Source organism: Lepidochelys kempii, chromosome 11 (assembly GCF_965140265.1).
Source record: "Lepidochelys kempii isolate rLepKem1 chromosome 11, rLepKem1.hap2, whole genome shotgun sequence".
Taxonomy (NCBI): Eukaryota; Metazoa; Chordata; order Testudines; family Cheloniidae; genus Lepidochelys; species Lepidochelys kempii.
Window position 1 is genome coordinate 28,353,408 of NC_133266.1, and position 16,186 is coordinate 28,369,593.

The following is a 16,186-nucleotide window of genomic DNA, read 5'->3' on the forward strand; positions in this document are numbered from 1 at the left end:
GGTTTATGAAGTGTTTATGTCTTTTCTCTAGAAACCAATAATAAATCTTTCTGTAGTTTCATTTGAATGGACAGAATTTTTGATATACCTTTGGAGAAGAGAGTAGTCATAGCAATGTTAAAATTTTTAAAGCTTAAGTGGAGGAAAATATGAGAATGAAATAGATAATAATAAAATTATAGGTAAACCTAAATAGAGAAGTAGCATGACACAGGTAACAGGCTGTTACTAGAATTAATGAAACCTGTATGCACAGACATCAAGGATTGACAATGTTGTGACCATAAGAACAAAGTACCAACAACTTGTGATGTTGTCTGTAAAATCCTAAAATGTGTGTGAAGTTTTATTAATGGCTTTCCTGTTATGTCAGATATTGTATCAGATACTTCCTGTTGTTGTGTCAAATATTTTTGATGGCTATCACACGATTTTAATTGGAAAAACATGTTTTGTTAAAACATTCCTCTGTCCTCATGCCTGGTTTTCTTCAGAAGATTCTGTGTCTTGGAGAAACACAGAAAAAGCAGGAACATGAAAATCTGTTCTCACCTACACTCAAATTTCATGTAAGTGGGGTTTGCGTGGGTGGAAACCAAGAGAAGAATTTGGCCCAATGATTTTAAACATGCAGCTGGACTTCAAGCTCATGTTGGGTGGTGAAATTCCAGTCAGTTGTTACCGTTTACTTTAGTTCATTTGCATACCACAGTCTTGCTGGATGATAGGCTGTGAAAGCTCCATTGGGTTTTTCTTGCTCTTTAAAAATGAGACTTGTAGCTATACTGTGAGCTACCAGTGGAATTTTGCTGTACCCATTAAACATATAATAAAATAGACATTGTGAAAATAGGCTTCTGTTTGGCTAACAAAAGGTGCCATTTTTGCAGGTATGTGATATTACTGTACCGACTGTGATAATGTTAATCTCTTCATTAAAAGCTCATAAAATTATCAGTGTACCTCTACTTTCTGTATAGATACCCAGATTCAACCACCTGTACTTTAAGGATCACATTTTAGGTGAGTAGGCAAACCTGCCTTTGATTTGGTTGTCTCTTAGGTTTATGAAGAGAAACAACACCACTCTTGTTAGAGACTCTGATACGTCTGGCTTTTTAAAACCTTATCTAATGTAACGGTGAGTGTTCTTTCTGATTTTTCCTTTAAATGTCCAATCTTTTTCTGAATCCCGCTAAGCTCTTGGCCTCTGATATATCTTGTGACAGTGAGCTCCACAGGTTAATTATGTGTTGTTTAAAGAGTATTCCTTTTATCAACTCTATATGTGCTGTCTTAGTTTTGTGCTGTCTAGTAGAAATGTGTTTTTTCCACAATTTGTCTGTGGAAAGAAACCCGTGGGCTAAAATGAGTAACTCTAACTATCAATTTTTCCCTGTAGTTTTCAGAAGACACTTGATGCCAGACTGTATAAAACACTGCACATAAACCAGTCATGGCTTTGCCATTCATGAATTTTTTAATCATCTCAAACTCGTGATAATATATATACAACGTTAGTCATTACGATGTTTCCCTCTCTTATCTTCTTTGCAGAATAGTAAAACATTTCCCAAGATTTCAGTCCATTTGGAGGGTGGCCCTGTTCTTTCTGATCTCCCTCCCCCCCCCTCCCCTTTGGTATGCCTTAAACTATCAGAAAAACAGCATACATGTGAAAATTGTCTTCATATGAATGGCTGAAGCTGCACCTTAGAAGATTTTCCAGTCACAGATCAGGAGGTGCCATCTCTTCAGGTGGTCTGTCAAGTCTCAAACAGCCACCTTGATCCTGTGTTTTGGGCTTTCTTGAAGCTCATCAGTGTGCCACTAGTGCAGCTGCTGACTCACTCAGAGAAAATGCCAGCCTTGCTGAAGGAAGAGAGATATAAAAATGAGTGTTTTGTTAAAATGTGTGGAGTGTCTTCATGTGTATGAAAGGCAGAATCTCTCAGTGTGATAATTGCATCACTCAGGGTTCCCTTTTAAACCTCTCCCACCTCACCGTGTTCCTAAGAGTATGCAACAATGGATGCTGCTTAGTCTGACAAGGAAAAATATCATTATATAATTAATAATCTTCCCACTTAGGAAGTAGTAGAAAAATGATCTATTGCTGACAGTGGTTATCAACAGTTGGTCTCCCTTGGCATCTGATCAGTCGGTGTAGAAAATGGTTTACTGTTAACGCAAATGAGAGAAAAGCATATTCCTTGTTACAGAAAGTATGGTTGCAACCTGGTAGAAATGGGACTCAGTCATACTTTCTGCAGTGGTGCTGAGAACGCTTTTGTCCTGAATACACTAGCGATAAAACGCTGAGGGGAGCCAGCAAGGGGCGTCAGCAACAGGACAATGTAGACCGAGCATAAGGGTTCTACCCAGGAGCTTTGTACATCATTTCAGAGCTTTTATTGGTGTGGCTGGCAGTAGGCTGCTTTAGTTTAAAAGTATTGGTATTTTCAGTGTCACCCCTATTTTGAAGGGGATCAGTAACTCAAGTAAAAAAATCTGCTATTGTTTTTAGATGCCATAATATTTTCAGTTTGTTTTTTTTTAAACGTTATGTCTTCAGGGCAGTATCCTGCTCTTCTGTATTTTTGTATATTTCACATGTTCACTACATATAACTAGAAAGGTCTTCAGGGGTCATGTTGTATATCACACACAACTGTTCATTATGCACCTCGCCTATTTCAATTACATGAAAGATGCGTGATATGCGATGCGTAGGGGCAGCAAAGGATAGCCCCACGGGTATTGAGCATTATGTGTTTGAGATACTTCACCACTTTTCATGCATTACTAGTACTGTAATACAACAATGACAACATGTGTTTTGATGGGATGGATAAAGTGAGATAATATTAGTATTATTCCCCAGGTGGCTAAATCCAGCTCTCATCCATTGTAAATATAGAGTAACACTACTGATTTATTGTGGGCTACCATGTGTGTATAATGGAGTTACTCTGGATTTACACTAGTGTGTAATGGACTTACTCTTTATAGTTATACCAGTATAGCTAAGAGCAGAGTTGGTTCTATTTCTCTATGTACAGTTTTCCGTACTTCTTCTACTCTTAAGAAGAATTGCACCATTCAGAAGAGGTGACTGTGCTTCTGCAGATTTCTGATGGCCATCATTTGAGGTTTAGGGGCTGCGGCTTAGCTATGCAGATTGTTCTAGTTCCTTCCTCTGGACTCCAAGAAAGTAACTGTTTTAAGAGAGGACCCTCTAGTGTGGTGCATACAGACGTGGAAAATCATTGAGGCATGAATTGTAATTTACCCATCAGTGCTCTAGTTTGGAGTGCTGTCTCTCCGATGCAATTGGATGTATCTGCTGCCTTATGCCTCAACGAGCTCTCCCATCCCTGGGGTTTAGAAGAGATTATTTACTTTCTTTTTTTAGTGGCTCAGTGATGTTCAATTTGGCGCTGTTCTGTTTTTCTTTTGACAAATATTGTTTGGAATAGGACACGTCTGTTTCCAAGAATGACTGAAGAATTTGATTGCATAAGCTGATTAATCAGCCTGTGCAGAAATGACATTAAAGCTAAATCTGAGCCCTGTATGATGTTTTGTGCATAGAAATTACTTGGTCAAGTAGTACTTGTGCTCTAAATTTTAATTTCTAGGACTGTGGCTAGCAATTGTGTATGAACATGTTACAGCAAAGACTGATTTTCATGTCATATATAAAGATGGTGTTTGCTTTGCAATAATAATAATACTTTGCACCTTTCATCTGAAAACTCTAGGTGAACTCCCTCTCCACAGCATATTAAAGTGGGTTACTTCTAAATCTGAGAGGTCTTTGATTTGTTTGGATTTATATTTTTAAGCAGAATGAGCTGATATTAAGAGGAATATATTGGGAAGTTTCTGAAGTCTTCAGCACAGATTGTAGTTCACACTTTGCAGAAATTCACTGTATGGCCCCTCCCTACTGGATATATGGAATATATATACATTCTCAAACATAAAGAGATTCATATTGTTTGGTGCATCAATCAATAACTAATAAATAATATATTAAATATATATATTGTTCGTTAGCCTTCAGAGCAGCAGAAGCATTTCGCAAACTGTGGGTTGGGACACCAAAGTGGTCACAACCTTGTTTTAATGGGTTCATCAGGGCTGGTTTAGACTTGCTGGGGCACGGGACCGAGTCCTGAATCCCACTGCCCCAGGCCATGGGTGCCAGCGCTCAGGTAACAGGCATACTGTTTGGGGCTGAAGCCCTTTGGCTTCCGCTTTGGTCCCCTCTCTTCTCCCCCACTCCCTGGGTAGTGGGGCTTAGGCTTTGGCCTCACCCCCACCCAGGGTGGCAGGGGTTGGGCAGACTCAGGCTTTGTTCCACCTTCCTGGGGTCGTGTAGTAATTTTTGTTGTCAGAAGGGGGTCGCGGTACTATGAAGTTTGAGAACCCCTGAATCGACATAGTCTGTAGCTGAACTTCTGAGTCTTCCGACTTTGGTGAAGTGGAGACTGAGAAATGAGTACTCTCCCAAGCTTGATACTACAACAGCATTGGGAGGAGAACTTGTACATGTGCAAATCAACATAACAATTCCCTTACTGACCCCAGGAATGCCACCAATAAACCTGGGTTTCATTGCTCTGGAGATCATCATATCTGAGACTGCTCATGAACAGAAGTCCTTTGCTGCAAAATGTTGAAACTGTCTGACTGGAATAAGCTTTAATTAGGATATTTTAAATTCTGTAATTTTGGGGACTGATCATCTCTTCTAATCCCAGAGCCCTATACAATACAGGATTGCTTTCTTTTACTTGGCAAAATATTAGGGCAGGCATTACTCAGCCAGCTTCTACATTAACTCTTGCAGAGTGAGATTAACAGAGCTGCAGTGCTCTGAGGGTGTCCCACTGGTACTATAATAGTCTCTTTCTACCTCATTTTAAACCAACAGCCCATAATTTTAGCTGGTATTAATTGTGTAACTGAGCAGTAAAAGGACCCATTTAAATGGTCAAAATTGCAGTTTAATGAAAAATACTGCGTATAAAATAATAAAGCTTGATCTCCAAAGGTTACTTTCCCTCTTCCTTATGTTGTATCTAGTGACTGTTTTGGGCAGAGGCAATAACTGTGGGTTCTCTGTAGTCATGCCCAAGGACGCTCAGTGGGATGTGGAGCAAGCAAAGTAGCAAATGGTTTGAAATCAATGCCAGTTTAGTCTAGCTAGTAGATAGTAAAGGTACCACTTGTTTACTGTCAAGGGTTATATTCTTGTTTCACATCCTAGGATACAATGTGGGCAAGTCCTTGTAACAATGAACTGATACATGCATGAGAAATCCTGCATCATGTGGTGAGTTGAGACTACACCCTAGACCACTAGTTCCAAAAAAAATAAAAATAAAATAAGACCAAGAAATCATAGGCTGTAGGTCTTCTACCAACAAACTGAGGATAGTAGCCTCAGCATGCTGCCTTTATCTGCTTCCGGCTCTTCTCCCAGTATGATTCTGGCCCTCAGTAGATTGTCCGTGTCTGTGTGGGTTTTTCACACAGTGACAAGGGAGAGAAAAGCATTTGAGAGAGAGAGAGAGAGAGAGAGAGAAAAGACAGTGCACTTGTTAAACCCACAGTGTGGTAGGTAGGATTCAGGAGCAGGCATAGAACCAGAAACAGCTTTTAATTCTTGTTTAAACTGACTGGTTTAAAGTTGACTAGGAAGGAGAACACAAGTCTGACAGACACCATCTTGGCTGATACACCAATGACTGAACTAGGGACCTCCAGAGTTAAGAGCACAGATCTCTATAGCAGTGGTTCTCAAACCTTTGTACTGGTGACCCCTTTCACATAGCAAGCTGAGTGCGACCCCCTCCCTTATAAATTAAAAACACTTTTTTATATATTTAATACCATTATAAATGCTGGATGCAAAGCGGGGTTTGGGGTGGAGGCTGACAGCTCGTGACCCCCCAGGTAATAACCTCACAACCCCCCTGAGCGGTCCTGACCCCCAGTTTGAGAACCCCTGCTCTATAGTCAGTGCTTAGTTTGTAAACGGGGAGATGCCGGGGCTAAAAATGACGTCCTTCATGCAGCGTGACCATATGTGTGAGATCATGCATTTTGCCACTGACAGAAGAGTTGTTGGGGCTGCACACCGGCATGAAAAGCCGCAGCACAAATTAAACTCTGTCTGTAGTTTGTGGTAAAGAGCCAGGCTCTGTGTTAGGCAAGCAGACTAACCTCCTCTGTTAATGGATACAGAGAGAGACACGTAACACACACTGACTAGTGGGTTGCATATGGTAAGCTAGTTAGAGAGCTGGTTCTTAAGCTCAAGCTGTAGAAATCTGTGTTATAGCTTTGGAGGTCACTGTTTAAATAAATGAGGTGTTAGCCTAGATGGTGGCCAGTCACATAAGAACTAAGAAGGCTAGGCTCTCAAATCCAAATTCTGTGTAGATCAGGTGCAGAAGGGGGAGCACCCCGACGAGTTATTTTATCTCGCTTTGTGGCTAGTCACAATTGCAGTCCCTTTCAGTATATCCTAGAAGGAAGAAGGTGGGACCAGGTCTTCCAGCAACATCAGCACATAGAATGAGCCAGGCTGCATTCCGCATGGGCAGTATGGCTTCCCACCTTGGCCCAGTGTAGACCGTTGGCTAAATGCCGTGCTTTGGGATTGTCATGGAAGAAAGGCTACACTGCAAATGTCAATTATTATTTCAAGGAACACAGTGAGATTACTGACGGTTTCCCTGCCTTAAGTACAGTGCCTGGTCCTTTCTGTAAATTATTATGCCTTTACTGATCTTCTGTTGCTGTTTGTGAAAATTTTGTCAATTTATTTCATTTTTTTAAAATAGGGTTGTAGTTCGCCTTTAATCAAAGAAATTTAGTTTCAAGATCTGTTTGTAAGGGCTGCTTTATTTTATTTTATTTTTCATAGTGCTGTCACGTTCCATGGAGCAAGGGCAATGAGGCAACATTTGATGCATATGATAACATTTGATATGATAACATTTATCATACTGGAAAAACTACTGAAGCAAGTGGGGCCTCTACCTCTTTGCAGCTAGGAAGGATTTGTGAATTGGAGAGTTTCCACTCCCCATCAGAGGACTAAATTCTGCCCTCTTTTACACCTTTGCAAACCAAATCAGTGCAGTTGGACAAGTGCGAGTTAGGGTTGGCCCTGGTCTCTGTCTGTCAGTGGCATTTGGGTGTAGCTCTTACTTGAACTCGTGTTACATTTAGAGACATGACGTGAGAGTATAGAAAAGATCTAGTCCACAATGATGTCATTCCTTCCTCACTCTTTTCTCTGCTGAGTGATTTAGAGAAAGGACCCAACCCATATATCCAGTTTCCGAAGAATCTGACCTTTTTTCTGCAGAAGAAATTAACAATCTAGGATTTCACAACATTCTTTTCAGTGACTATTTTCCCCTGAAACAGTCTTCTGTTTTACAGCTCTTACAGTGAAGTTCACGCCTCTGTACTCAGAGATTGTGTCTGTGTTTCCATGGCAAACTCCTATTCTCAAAGGTTTGAAACTCAGCCCTGAGAATATGCTCCTGGCTGAAATCTGACAGACAAGGTATGAACTGGGAAGGGAGTTTTTGTTTTACAAAATTAAAACCTTATGTGTTTCCAGCACATTTTCCTGTGGCTTCTTTTCACAGAAGCTTTTGCTTTCCTTTAGCTGCAGTTTTGAAGATGTTTCAGTCCTGACCCTACAATTGGGATCTACACTTGCAAACCCCAGTGCCCATGTGCAGCCCGGAGGATTGGGGCCTTAGTTCAGAATGAGGAGTAGCCCCATTTGGTGGTAGTCCTTTTCTTCATTTCAAAGCTGAGTCATTTAATTTAGAAAGGTTTTTAGCATGGAGAGTGAATTTCATCACCATAAAGTCATAAAATGACTTCATCTCTCACTCCTGCAGTGACTTGCTGGCTGAATAATTCACCTTTGACAAGAATCCAAAGGGCAAACATCCTGCCTTCACCTCCACAGCTACAGAGGGCCCCACATGCACCAGAACCTCTGTGTTTCCATTGCTGGGGCAAGAGAGTTGTATTTGGGGAGTCCATGCAAGTCTCAGCTCCATAGGAATTTCCCTCTGCATTTAAGTGCAGTGGGGTTTGAGGTCAAGGTGGGAAAAGCAGTAGGGCCAATGGATGGATCCACCAGCCTCCAACCCCTACAGAGCACGTGTGCAAGCAGTAATAGGGGCTACTAGGTCATAGAGCAGCTCTCTTGTTGCTGCTGCATGGCCTTGGAGGAGGAGTCCATCTCTCCCAACTACTTGGGCTTGGCTCAGCCATGGTGAATATGCCCCCTTAGAATAGATAACGTGAATTTGAAAATGGCCTGAACTGTTTACACAGTGGCCTTTAATGGAGGAGCTGGCCTAGCTCTTTTGCCAGCCAGGGTGGAAAATCTTTTTGATGCCCTCTGCCCCCCCAATGGAGCAGAGCAAAAAATAACACCAAACCCACAGCCAGTCAATCTGCAGAGCAAAATCGTCTGGCCAATCGGAGTGGGGAAAAACAAACAAACAAACAAGCAGTGCGGCGCCCACTAGAAGCTGGCGCCCCGGGCAATTGCCCTACTTGCCTGCCTGCCCCTAGAACTGGCCCTGCACTAATGTCTCTGATGAGCCATTACAGCTAATTGTTCTCGTGACTGTTCTCAGGTGCCTGCTAAGGATTTATGCCATGTAAATATTTTGAATGTGATTAAAAAAGAAATAAACGCACAGTTTAATCGTGCGCCAAGTAAGCCCAACAAATACTGGAAAATAAAGCTGACACTGCATCCATGGTCCTGTTGAGCCAGAGCGCTCCCAGGGTAACATTAAATGTCATATGGTGTGATATGCCCAACTAGACGTGGTCAGGATGGAATGGAATTTGAATGCCTTCTCAGTTTTGCCATTTGTTGGAGTCTTATTGTTCCTTAAACGTGCATGTTCTGTCAAATTCTGAACATTTGTTTTTAGTTTTTATGGGAAAGGAAGTTTGTCCTGTTGTCATGCTACAAATCTAATTGCTGGTAGAGAGGAGTAATAGCTGGTAGAAACTGGGCTAGGTGTGCAAAGGAAAAGGAGCAATGGTTTTGCTGCATGCCACTTGCTGTGACAATGGAACACAGCTTTTTAGCCAGGAGAGAGACAGTAATGGCTTAAGGCCTGTGAACTGTGGACAAGTTGCCTGGAATTTATGGAAAGGCCTCACACCCTTCGTCAGTAAGAAGAACCTGGTGCATTTGGAAGCCCTATTTGGATTTGTTTTGGGAACTGGCACTCCTGCTGATAGGTGCACAGACTGTTTGCAGATAAAGTGTAACAGGACTCTGAGAATCAAAATATTTTTGAGACAGTCAAGGTCTTGGGTGAATGGACTCTTGGAACATTCTGTGGTGACCATGACAGCTGGTGGCAAAGCATGAACAAGGAAGGGATGTAAAACCCTAAGGACTCCAAAGAAGGCAATGGATTATGTTTATTATTAACAGTAACAATAGTCAGCATCTTTATTATGGTAGGGCCTAAGGAGCAACCTCAAATTGTGCTAGACACTGTACAAACACAGCGCAGCAGCTCTCCCCATCCCAAATAGTTTACGAACTAAATATACCAGACTGTGGGGACAGAGGTGTAATGCAGAAACAAAATGAACAATGTGATGGTGACAAACATTATGTGAGTTCCATGATTTTTTTGGGTGGTGGTGGTGGGTTTAGTTAAGAGGGGATAAGCTACATGGAAAAAGCAAAGGAAGGGGGGATGATAAAGGGAAAGGGAGTGGCGGGGACAGGACAGGGGAGAAGAGGGTAAGAGCGGCAAGGGTGGAGTGAAGCTCAGGTGTTGACCTGTTTGTTCATGTCTGTCCCTTTGATTTTGCTTTTCTGATTCTGCACAGTCAGTTGTGGCTCTAATGGGTGTTAACCATATCAGACCTTAGGCCATGGTGTCTCTTGGGTTTTAACAACGTTTAGCTGATCTAGTGGTAGGCTTGCCTGCATACTTGATGCTACCTTTGCTGAATCTGCTGCTGGGAGAGAGAAGGGAACTCTGCTTGTCAAATTGATTTAGTTTCCCACTTGCTAGTCTTCAGCCTGAGCTGAACATCCATGTGTGGGTGAGGGTGTTCCTGCCTGGGCAAGAAAGGGTATTATCTTTCTTATCAGAGTATAACAACCCTGCAGTCAATCACCCATGTCTTACCATAATAGAGCAATGTTGTTTTCCTTTTCCCTCCTCTTCTCAAGGTACCCCGTCTCTCCTCATTTATCTGTACTTTGTTGTCTGTCTGCACTTGGATGGGGAAATTGATTCAGTAAAATCACAGCTTTGTAAGTAAGCTGAGAACACTTGGGATACCACCACTTTAATATGGTCATTATCATCTCATTAATATTTAATTATCCTGAGAGAAGTGTAAGAGACAAAGCCAAGTTGGCAGGTTATATTTTCCTTGTAGCACATAGTTTAATAAGGTGGTTTGAGCCTGTGACCATTAAAAAGAACCCAAAGACATAACACTAGCCATAAGGTGCAGCAATAACATCCAAACAATTCTACAATCATTAAACACAAATTTCTCCTTAGTCTGCATAGCCCCTCTATAAACACTGCCCAGTGGGAATTCTTGGGGAGGGGAGTGGATGAGGAATATCTGTCTATCAAGGCTGTGCTCCTCATTGTCATTTCTTAACATATTTCCCTCTCTAGTGGCTTTCCTATAGGAAGTTAATGCTGCCCGAGCCCCCCACCTCCTCTCAGTACAGGTCAGAAACCCTGGCCCCCTGAAGGCATAATGAGAAGGTGGAGTTAATGTTGCAGAGTTTCTCCCATCTTGCAGGAAGGTCTGATCAGACCATAATACATGGTGGTATTTTAAAATCCTGTCAGATGTTTAAGGGCCTGTTGTCAGGTTACAAAACCCCTATGGACTTCAATGGGAGCACTATTTAGCCACCATATTACCAGTGTTAAGATGTCACCAGTTCCTGGTAACACTGGAGCTTATTACAGCTGAATCATACAATTGTTTAAAATCTAATTTATTTTTCACCCTTTATGATGTTTACAGTTTCAACTTGATTCACTTTGGACCGTGAATTTACCAGTTTTTAATCTGTTTCTTGTGAGTTTCATTTTCTAGCCCTCATGTATGATAACAGAATGCTTTAGTTGTTTGGGTTTCAAAACCTGCAGTAAAATGTTTAAATCCAAACAAAAAATGGTTTGATTGAATTTTTTTTTAAATAATGTAAATATTCCTGTTAGCAGTAGGTTTTGCAAAATCTTTAAAAAAAAAAAAATTACATTCGGGGCCTTATCTGTGTGTGACATTTTCCCCAAAATGAAAAGACTCCAAGCATGCTAGCCAAAAGTGGGACAGCTTTCCCTTGATTTCTACCATGGGGGAACTGTTTGGTTTGTTTTCCTTTCCAGAGACACATAGTTGAGGGGTGTCACAGAACATTAAGAAGAAAAGCAGTAATGTGATGAAGCTCTGCAGAGCATCAGCATTGAGGTGTATTTGGGTCACAAAAGCTCCCTCAATAGCTAGGCAAAAGGTTGTTTGCCTTTTTGTCTGTATGTTTCTGTTTCCATCATTTCAGTGCAACAAATGATCGCTTGTGTTTTCCTTGTGATCAGTGCTGTGAGTCACCCACGGAGGGTGGGTAATGCTGTCAAGATTAGCCTGGTGAGTTTGTGGCCACTGTGTAGTGGGAGGAAAGAGTAGGAGGCCTATAAGCCACAACAGATAAAAAGTGGGATGTAAGAATTTGAAGGCGAAAAGAAGCAGGGGCTTGCAAACAAAGACTTTTGTTAGGGATAAGAAAGCATGCCTTCTTTTACCATACACGCATTAGGTGTTTAGTTTTATCATCTCTTCAGTTTTCACCCTTGATGAGCATGCATAAAAGCTTATTTGAGGAGCAAAAGTGAACAACCAGCTTTGTAACCCTGCCAAGCTATTGTATAAGTGCATTGTTTCAGAGTAACAGCCGTGTTAGTCTGTATTCGCAAAAAGAAAAGGAGTACTTGTGGCACCTTAGATTAGTCTTAGATTAGTCTTAGAGGCACCTTGGTTAGTCTCTAAGGTGCCACAAGTACTCCTTTTCTTTATAAGTGCATTGTTATCCCACCAGTTAACAGTTTGACCCTTGCTGCATTATTTTCTTTCTGTTGGAGAAAAGTTAAGACTTTGCTTGTGGTTATCTGTTTTCTGATCACAGTGGATGGTACTCATCTGAAACGTAACACATGGGTAACCTTCTGCCTAGATTTACAACAATCCAGATTCTCCACTATGCTGTTTCAATACCAGCATGAGAGTTAGACAACAATGTGCCGCATAACTTCAAAGAATGCTGGGGCATAATACAGAAGGGTGTGGAGAACAGAATCTGCCAAGCACCCCATAAATTACTAAAATCTTCTTCCATGTAGCATTTAAAAAATAATTTAAAGTTTTAAATGAAAACAATTTTTTTGGGCTACTCTGCTGTGCCAGTAGCGATTTCTATTCTTTGGCATTATTAGTATCTCTTTTGTGGGCGCAAAATGGTAGTAGGGGGGATGTTATAAGTAGCCAAGGATCTTAAAAGATAGAGGGTAAAATCCTGGCATCACTGAAGTCAATGTATTCATTTCTGTATGCCAGGATTTCACCCAGAGGATATAAACCTTCATGTATCAGGGCATGAGCCAACCTCTGACTAATGAGGGTTAGGCAGAAACTTTTCCAGCAGGTAGGTTATCTTATATGTGTCGTCTTCAGGGTTCTGGCACCTTCCTCTGAATCCTTTGGTATTGGCCATTGTTGGAGACAGGATGCTGGCTAGGTGCACCACTAATTGGATCAAATGTTCCTAATGTTCAAATGTTCCTGTGTTCCTAAGATGTTACTTAACATAGAATCATAGAATATCAGGGTTGGAAGGGACCTCAGGAGGTCGTCTCGTCCAACCCCCTGCTCAAAAGCAGGACCAATCCCCAATTAAATCATCCCAGCCAGGGCTTTGTCAAGCCTGACCTTAAAAACTTCTAAGGAAGGAGATTCCACCACCTCCCTAGGCAACGCATTCCAGTGTTTCACCACCCTCCTAGTGAAAAAGTTTTTCCTAGTATCCAAACTAAACCTCCCCCACTGCAACTTGAGACCATTATTCCTTGTCCTGTCCTCTTCTACCACTGAGAATAGTCTAGAACCATCCTCTCTGGAACCACCTCTCAGGTAGTTGAAAGCAGCTATCAAATCCCCCCTCATTCTTCTCTTCTGCAGACTAAACAATCCCAGTTCCCTCAGCCTCTCCTCATAAGTCATGTGTTCCAGTCCCCTAATCATTTTTGTTGCCCTTCGCTGGACTCTTTCCAATTTATCCACATCCTTCTTGTAGTGTGGGGCCCAAAACTGGACACAGTACTCCAGATGAGGCCTCACCAATGTCGAATAGAGGGGGACGATCACGTCCCTCGATCTGCTCGCTATGCCCCTACTTATACATCCCAAAATGCCATTGGCCTTCTTGGCAACAAGGGCACACTGCTGACTCATATCCAGCTTCTCGTCCACTGTAACCCCTAGGTCCTTTTCCGCAGAACTGCTGCCTAGCCATTCGGTCCCTAGTCTGTAGCTGTGCATTGGGTTCTTCCGTCCTAAGTGCAGGAGCCTGCACTTATCCTTATTGAACCTCATCAGATTTCTTTTGGCCCAATCCTCCAATTTGTCTAGGTCCCTCTGTATCCTATCCCTGCCCTCCAGCGTATCTACCACTCCTCCCAGTTTAGTATCATCTGCAAATTTGCTGAGAGTGCAATCCACACCATCCACCAGATCATTTATGAAGATATTGAACAACATGTGCTTGTGCTTTGTGAGATAGGATGCACCCAGGTGGGGTCTTGCTGCTTTTCAGCAACAAAGGAGCCAAATTCTCCACTCATTGGTGGGGTTTAATCAGTGTCTCTGAAAGAGAGTTTGAACTCTGATCTTCCCCTCTCGACTCACTAGCAGAACAAGGAGCTGCTCCCCAGACCTAGCTGCTTCACTTGTCGTTCTCCAACCTGAGGGCTCCAATGCTCTGCCACCTTTTCATTAAATCTGAGCTAAATCAGAGTTTGGGGAACTGCTCCCTGATCTGGAGCAGTGGTTGTGATGTATCTCTTGCTCCAGTATAAAGTGAATCCACCCTGGACAAATGTGCCTTACGTTTTACATTACATTTTTGGCCTATATACAGATGCACATGGCAAGTTATTATGTAGCTTTTAAATAATTTGATGTAGCTTCCCCTGGCTTTTCTGGGTTCAATAGGATGTATTGGCATTATATTAAAATACCTGCATAGCCAGCAGATAGCAGGAGATAGTCCATAGAGTAAATCGGAGATTTTTGTCTGTGCAACATTTTGGAGAGATGGTCCTGTGGCACAAATTTTATATCAAAATCCAAACATTCCCTAAATCCTTGTGTTTGGATCCAAGGGTTTAGCTTGGATCATTAAAGAGGTAGAAAATAGCCACTAAGTTTGGATTCAGATTTGAATTCCCAGAGTTTGAGAGCATTTGGATTTGAGGTTTTTGGTTTGGGACAATCTCTACATTTTAAAGTTATTTTTTACTAATAATTGTAACAGTCTCTTGCTAGAGCGTACTGTCACAGTAGTACGTACTGGGGACCCCCTGGTCCTTAAATGTTTTTTATGCTACCTGATACTTTCTCCATTTGCTGGTGCACCTATATCCTTGACAGGAAGCCTGGAACTGTTCTTACATGTCTCATGTTGGATAGATGATAATGGAGACTATCCAAGAGCCATAAAATGATGGGCTTTTGTTGGTTGGTTTGCTTTTAAAAAACACTTTCAGGCACTGGGACAGCAATAGGGCCATGACTTAATTGCAGTTTTTCTCCTATATCTTCAAAGACAGGACATATTGCAAAGCTCATTAGCATGAGAAAATGAGAATTTTGGTGGCTGAAATATTTCATCTGGCATGCAGTATAATATCCAGGGCATTGTAGACTTCAGAGGAATGATTTGGAGTCTACATGTCTTATTTCTAAATAGCATTAGAGCTGGCAAAACTGAACTCTTGCTTAAAAGGAAAATATTCCCCATAGCCAAACCCTGATTGTCAGTGTATTTTTATGGGGTTATTTCATGTTTCTCTGTTTTTTTTGCTGTTTTGCCCTGATAACCAATTTTAGGGATTTCTTCTCATTTCAAAGTGTGGGGACTTCAAGGCCTAAATCCTCATGCATCAAGCCAACCCCTTATCTAACAGTAAAAGAATCAACTGTTGTTTAATCCTGCATCTTGGCTCAGATCTGAAATAGTTTTAGGCATGTACAGGAAAAGGCCAATAGCCAGTTAAAACCTGATCCTGCAGTCTTTACTCAGGCAAAACCAGAGTTGGCCTTGCATAATTTTAGGAGGAAATTCAGTAATGGCCTAGGAAACCAAGGAGTTTACTGTTTCTTTGCATTGCCCCATCTCTCTTCTCTCCACTGAGGGGCTTTCACTGATCTCACCTCTTTTGTTGTCTAAACTTAAAACAAAAGGACCCCACTGGTACATGGGGTGCAGTTCAAACAGTTTCCTGTTTGTCCTGACTAATGAAGACTAGTATATCCACTTACAGCGGATATATGCTGGTAACAGACAGGGCAAGAATGAACTCCCATGAAACACAGTATGCTCAGAAGAGATTAAAAACCTAGATGTATTTTATACTATTTAAAAGGCCATAACATGACTGTGGAAATATGGAAATAAAATGGATTATGGAGAAAGCACATTACAGCTGAACTACCCGTTAGCCTAGTAATGCTAGTGGAAATCTTACTGAATAAAGAAAATATGAAGATGTGCTTTATAAAATGTACAACCCTTTCTGACTGAGGTAGAATGAAGCTCACTGTATGTGGGAGTGAAAGAGAGCAGAAGAGCTTATTGGGTACCCTGCTGATACGGCCAGATCCCCTTACACCTTTTTGGTTGGGAGGAGCTCCACTTAAACTGGCTGACCAGATTGTTTATGTGAAAAGTACATCACTTTGGCATCCAATCCACCCCTTTGGTTCCAGAGCAGAGGGAATGATGTCACTTAATTAGCTTAAAGGCCTTTTTATTCCTATTGTGTCCCTCCCTTAGTTTGTGTGCAGC

General features: G+C 41.7%; 1 protein-coding gene across 12 annotated transcripts in view; it reads left to right on the top strand.

Annotated features, from left to right (window-relative positions):
• The window catches only part of FMNL2 (formin like 2), a 259,314-nt gene that overhangs the window by 79,780 nt on the left and 163,348 nt on the right, over positions 1-16,186 (top strand). The gene's annotated exons all lie outside the window — the stretch shown is intronic.